The sequence below is a fragment of the Glandiceps talaboti genome, chromosome 9 (genome assembly GCF_964340395.1).
Source record: "Glandiceps talaboti chromosome 9, keGlaTala1.1, whole genome shotgun sequence".
In the NCBI taxonomy this organism is placed as follows: domain Eukaryota; kingdom Metazoa; phylum Hemichordata; class Enteropneusta; family Spengelidae; genus Glandiceps; species Glandiceps talaboti.
The window spans coordinates 17,102,185-17,108,898 of record NC_135557.1 but is presented as its reverse complement, the minus strand read 5'-3'; positions in this window follow the sequence as shown (position 1 = coordinate 17,108,898).

The window sequence follows — 6,714 nt, the reverse complement described above, 5'->3', positions numbered from 1 at the left end:
AATCTAATACATATTTTTCACCAATCTATCCCATTTCATCTATCGTCATACAAATTTGCTGTTTCATTGATAATCAAATCTAACTTATTTATCACAGTTTTCTTTCTTTCACGTCATTCAAATTTACCAAATAACAATTTTGTTGATGGGGTACATACATCCTTCACTGATTAGTTTCTTTCACATCATTCAAATTTGTGGAATAATATTTTTCTTTGACTGTCCAATGCAACATATCTTTCTCACTATTTTCCCCTAATTACTAGTATAATACAGGGCCTGAGATTAACTATTTTCCTCAGTGGTCCTAGTGGACTACCCATTTCAGAAAGTGGTAGCCCAAGGATTGTGACCATATTCCTGAACTGAAATTAGAGTTCCGTTATTGGAAAAATGTGTGTTATTAAAATACTTTCATGTCTGTAAATTTTCCATCCTTTACATCATCACATAATCAGTGGTAGCCTGAGTGGGATACCAGCTACAAATTATGGTAGTCCCATGACAAGAATTGGTAGTCTGTGGGCATGGGACTACTGTTCATTTCGAATCCTCACTAGTACGCACGCACGCACGCACGCACGCGCACATGCACGCGCACACACTGGTGCAAATAATCACTGGTACATACATAATAAACATGGGTACATGCACTGTAGTACAATGCCGAAAACATTATTGCATATCTGTATGCAAATGATATGCAAATGGATTGATTATTCCTTGAAAAAAAAAACATGCGAGAACACATTGTGATTTTTTCAGAAATTTGCCACTTCTGAAAAAACATATAATGATAACAGAACCCCATGTCATGAGAGTGCCAGTATGTCTAGTCAGGGTATTTGCACTGGTATTTGCAGGGTCTTCTGCTGCACTTTCACTCACTATGACGGTAGAAAACACTGCAAACTCTTGTGTAAATACCCCGAGTATGCCACACTTGCGCATCAGGTGGTGTATCATATTGTTGAACCGGGTATGTTAGCCACTACATACAACTGCTGACATCAAAGCATTGACAAAAGTAAACAAATGAATTGGATTAATAACACTTAATTTGCACAGCATGTTGGAACAGCAGAAATTTATATTACATTTCATGGTTGATAGTTTTTTAGGGTTTTTATGTGTACATGATTTTTATGTGTACATGAAATGCCAAGGGAATTTCAAACTTGTTTGTGAATGTGAACTATCATGTAAAGAGGCCATAAATCTGTTCTTTTTAAATGATGACATCTAATACAAGTCTGTAGTTCCAAGATGCTGTGCCAAGAATTAGTAATCCAATTAACTTGTTTCCGTTCCCAGCTTGCAACAGGATGCAACTTACATACATTTGTCTATGCTTCAATGTCAGTGGTTGTATTCTCACAGAAGTGAACTTCAAGTAACAAACATTTGTCATTTGAAACATTTTCTAGACTTACAGTATGTAGACCTGTATATATGTATGTGTGTTTTCATGCGTAACTCATGAGTTCTCCCAAAGCTAACAAATACTTGCTTGTGATATCAACCTCATCATTTCTTTTGTGTAAAAATTAATTAACATAACAAAAATGCCTTTGTTATGCAAATTACTATAATGATTATTATTTTTTCAGGGAAAACACCATTGATTAGGCTAAATAAAAATTGTGTATTTGTGATAACCCGATCGATCCTAGTTTAAGTCACCGACCCCAAACATTTTTTTAAATATTTAAAACAAAAAGATAAGAAATTCTTTGTCTTCTTGACCTTCATGCACGTTTGTTTTCTTTCCCCAGCGATGTATGTACATATTTCATCAAACTATCACAGAAGGACTGACATTTTGTTTGTTTTTTGGGTAAAAGTAATGTTTTTCAAAAAATTAAAATTAAAAAGATAAAATATACTAAAATAAAATTCCAACCTACATACAATATTTTCCATGTTATCAGAAACACAATTATTCTTTTTTCACCTTAGAGCTAAAAAAAAATAATTTGTTTGGTTCCGGTTACTTGATCCCACCTAGCTTTTCACTGCTGACCCTAAACTTTTTTTTACGTATTCGAAGAAAAAATAATAAAATCGCAAAAATTTTGAATTCTCATGAGAAATAGTGGATGTGGAAACTGATATCAACTTAAAAAGACACTCTAAAACTGTTCTTCCAATCTGTAATGGCTGTACATCTGATGAGAAGAACTAAATAACACAGAGACCATTTGGAAAACAATGGAAAACCTGAACTAGACACTCACACAGAAAAAATTATGATAAAATAAAATTAAAAATTTACCTACCCCACCTATTCTAAAATTGAGCGTAATCGGAACCACACAATTTTTTTTTATTAGGCCTTAGTACAAGATTTGCAGTTCACTACAAACTGAAATTTAAGACAAACTTAAATAATTTTTTTTTTCAGCGAATGAACTTTCTTTTCTGACTCTTTAAATTTACTCTGTAACATTATCTCAGTCATGTAAGTGTTATATTTTTCATATACACTACCTTGCTTGATCCAAAGACCCCTTGTACGCAACAACATCATCTGCATATCTCTATCTGGTCCATGGATTTTGATCAGTTCCTAGAAAACTATTTTCATGGTTTTCACACAAATTTTTTTTTCTAATACTGTCAAAGTTTGTATTTTTATATTTTGTTCACTTTCTGGTGGACTAAAAACCAATCAATCAGTCAATAAATCAATCAATCAAAGAATATCAGTGTCAAATATGCAAGAGGCTTGTTCATTCAAATAACATTTTCATTTTTTTTAAAACTTGGTCCCCTCTAGTCTGGCATTTTTGAAATTCAACAAACTGACCTCTTTTTAATTAACTGTAACCCTTAATCATCATGGGATATGTCACACAAACCCTTCCATTCCAGCTGTGAGATAATAATTTAATTAATTATTTAATTAATTAATTAAATTATCAAATATTGTCTTTTCAAATTTTGCTTCACCAAAGTTTTCAAAAGTTCTCAATGTTGTTAAAAACTTATTTACTAGACATGTGAATGCATAGTCCTGCTTACTGACGGGAATTACAAGAGCCGATTCTGACTTTTGCACGGGACCATACCACTACAGAATCGAGTTTGATAACACACCCTGGGACGTCGGTCGATCTACGTATAGTATGCAAGCGTGGTTATCTGTCCTCGAAGTTTCACTTACACCCATGCAAATAGCTTCATTTTCTCTCAAAACAAAATGATTGTTTTTTCTGTTCTGTGTATCACAATATTTAATAAAATATTTAAGTATCTAAGATAGCCAGAGGTAATAATTCCATGTCAGGCCTACTACAGCTCCCAGCTATTGCTTACAAACAACTATCTGTTCCATGGCGATTGTATGCCCATGACCTTCACTATAAATAAACTGCTTGTAATGAATGCGGAAGACGCTGCCCAGGGCGAAGATACAACTGTGTCTTTGAAGCAACTAAATCAGTTTCAGAACCTCTACTGCTCACTTCACTGCCATATAATGAGGCAAAAACTAATTTAGGACCGCTGACAAATGTGTTAGCGTTTATGAATGGGTAGTTAATATAGTTCAGCAACGTTCAGTCACTCGTCGAAGCCGAACGTTACGTCAAATATCTTGTGTAATGTTAATCCGTTCTGTTCACAGACATGACAGACACGTTAATTCCAACAAGACATTTCACACATCCCAGCGAAAATCCGTCTCGACTGAAATTCCACAGTCAAGAACTAGAAACTCGAGAGGGGAACATGAGCTGACCACTGACAAAAGATTGGCTATGTTTTCATAGTATGGTAGTTGCAAATCAAGAAAGCCTCTCCATTGAGTGGAACTTTTTAGACAAGAACACCCTTGAAAGCAACTATCACAACACACACGTGGGACACCCAAAACACGGTCCAATCACCGGTAAAACCTCAGAACATGTCCCTAACGAGCAAATATTTCTGGCGTTGTGAGAAATTCTGACCTCTCATACATGAACGCGGCGATCTAACGAAGCGTGGCATGAATTTTGCGTCGAAATTCGAGAGGTAAGTTTGTATTCTTCTCTCGAGTTTGTTTCTTCCGCCCTAGGGCAAAAGTTTTCACAGTTAGTCGCGAAACTGCGTTTGTTTGTCGCCTCTTGCGATCCTAACTGCTACCTAACAGCTCCATGGTACCTACCTTTCGGGTGAAGGCTCCAAAATTCGAGTGAAATCTGGTGAAATTCGTCTGCTTGAGTTACTTTGCATATAACTGCTGTGAAAGTTGAATGGACTGTCATATTACTGCCGAACGAACGATATCAGCGGTCAGATACCACCAAGATATACACAGCAGCTGACAATTATTCAAATGATATGCAAATATTCACGCTTCGTTGCACTCGGATTGTTGCTCCGCCCCACTTTCTAAAGTTTACAGTCCGTTCTTTTCGTTGAAGACTTTTGAAGAGATTGAATTGCACTATTGTGGTTAGGGTTCCCATACAAACTACACTAGTTATTAACCTCATGTAAGTGCGAATGTATGCGAATACTCAAGTTTTGTGTTTTGTCGCTATTCGAAATTTTACCTGTTGAGCGCTCGAATGACAAGACTACCAGGCTCATCTTGTTTTCCCCCCGGGGCGATGTTGAAAGGCGCGAACAACATGAGTGGCAGTTTGCGAGTGGCTAAATTTTAATCATTTGCGTGAGAATATGCAGATTTTTTCTGTCTGTTTTGCTTTGCAACTACAACATCAACAACTTATACACTGATAACTTTTTTTTCTCGATAATTTCACAACTTCAAAATTTCAGTTTGTAGAACAGATAATGGACCCAGTTCCAAACTTGCAGTACGGCGTTTGATGTCCATGTTTGTTATTCTTTCTTTGTTTTACATGTAAAGACATCAATGAACTTCGGTAAGACTACTGCCTAAAACAGGTGACGGGAAAGCTATTGCGGTTGTATATTGCATGACTAAAGAGAAAATTGCAAAACTCGTGATTTCAGTGTTCAAAGGGAATAGTTGGTAAAAACTATTTGAATTTACATAAATATAATCCCCCCCCCTCTCTCTCTCTCTCTCTCTCTCTCTCTCTCTCTCTCTCTCTCTCTCTCTCTCTCTCTCTCTCTCTCTCTCTCTCTCTCTCTCTCTCTCTCTCTCTCTCTCTCTCTCTCATTTTTTGTTCTTTAAATGATTTCTATAAAACGACTGTTTTTTTGTAAATTACTCTCTCTCTCCCAGGTATCTTTGAATTATCAAAGTGAGATTTTATCGATCTTGACGATTGAAAACGATAGTAATGTAACGTTTGCAAGTACATTTAAGAGGGCGATATTGTTTGGATTACACATCAACCTTACACAGACGATGGAAAACGAAAGAAATGTAAAGTATAACGTATACGACTACACACGCAAATTCCCCCCTCGACGTATTGCTGGAGGTGAGTTACGCTAGTGTAACAACGGCTTCTCTGCTGGTGGTACAACGGTGAAGAACTACACTGGTGGTCTGCTACATTCTTCTTCTGCAGGTACATCACTTGACCTCGACGATGTAATGCTAGTAGTGTACATACTCCGATGTAACACTAAGGGAGAGTTACGCTAACGTAACACTGATTTCTCATCTAGCGGTACTGCGGTGTAGATCTCCACTGACGTTCAGCTGCATGTCTCTTCTGCAGGTACAGCGTATGCAGACTGGTCAGTGAACATGCGAGTGTACATACTCCGATGTAACACCGAGGTTGAGTTACGCTAACGTAACAGTAACATTGTACTCCGATGTACCACTGTCGGTGAAGTACCTCGAAAGTTACACCATTCCAATGTTAGATGTACTTCAGTGTCACAGTCGCCTGTAAACTGTTATTCCTTTCCTAAGGCCAGAAAAAAAAGCTGTTCAACGGGCCCGACCTACCCATATTTTGGCATTTCAATTTTTTTTTTTGGTGATGAGCAATATATCCTCATACTGGCTTTGCATGTCAGTAAAATGCACACTTTGTTTCAAAATTAAGGGAATTTTTTTATATTTTCTGAATACTATAATATACATTTGAGTCAGTTACAAATTATATAATATCTTATACAGTGGTTTACTTGGCTCTGATGATGCATGCAAAAATGAACTGAGATTAAACTAATTTGTGTCCGACACTGAGCAACTTATTTATGTTTGACACTGAGCATCTAATTTGTGTCTGACACTGAGCAACTTATTTGAGTCTGACAATGAGCATGTAATTTGTGTCCGACACAGCAACTTATTTATGTGTGACACTGAGCATCTATTTTGAATCTGACACTGAGCATCTATTTTGAAGCCGACACAGCAACTTATTTGAGTCTAACACTGAGCATCTAATTTGAGTCCGACACTGAGTGACTTTTTTGTGTCTGACACAGGGCAACTTATGTGAGTCTGACAATGAGTAGTTGGTAATTAGAGAATTTGGAGTAATTTATAATTTCTTCTACTTGACTCCCATCCAATGTAACTCTAGGTATATCGTTGAACCAGAGAAGCGAGTAACAGCGAAGGTACACAGGAGTACATCTAGAGTTACGCTTGTGGGGAATTTGTGTGTGTACATCTAAGAGGGAGCTATGATTGTTTGGATTACAGATGTCAGGAATAAATGACCATTATTACACTGACTGCATGGGGCCTTGGTTACAGGTTATTCCACTTCAACATATCATGCCCAATAAAAATAAGGTTTTACTAACATTAGTTAGTTAAGAAAA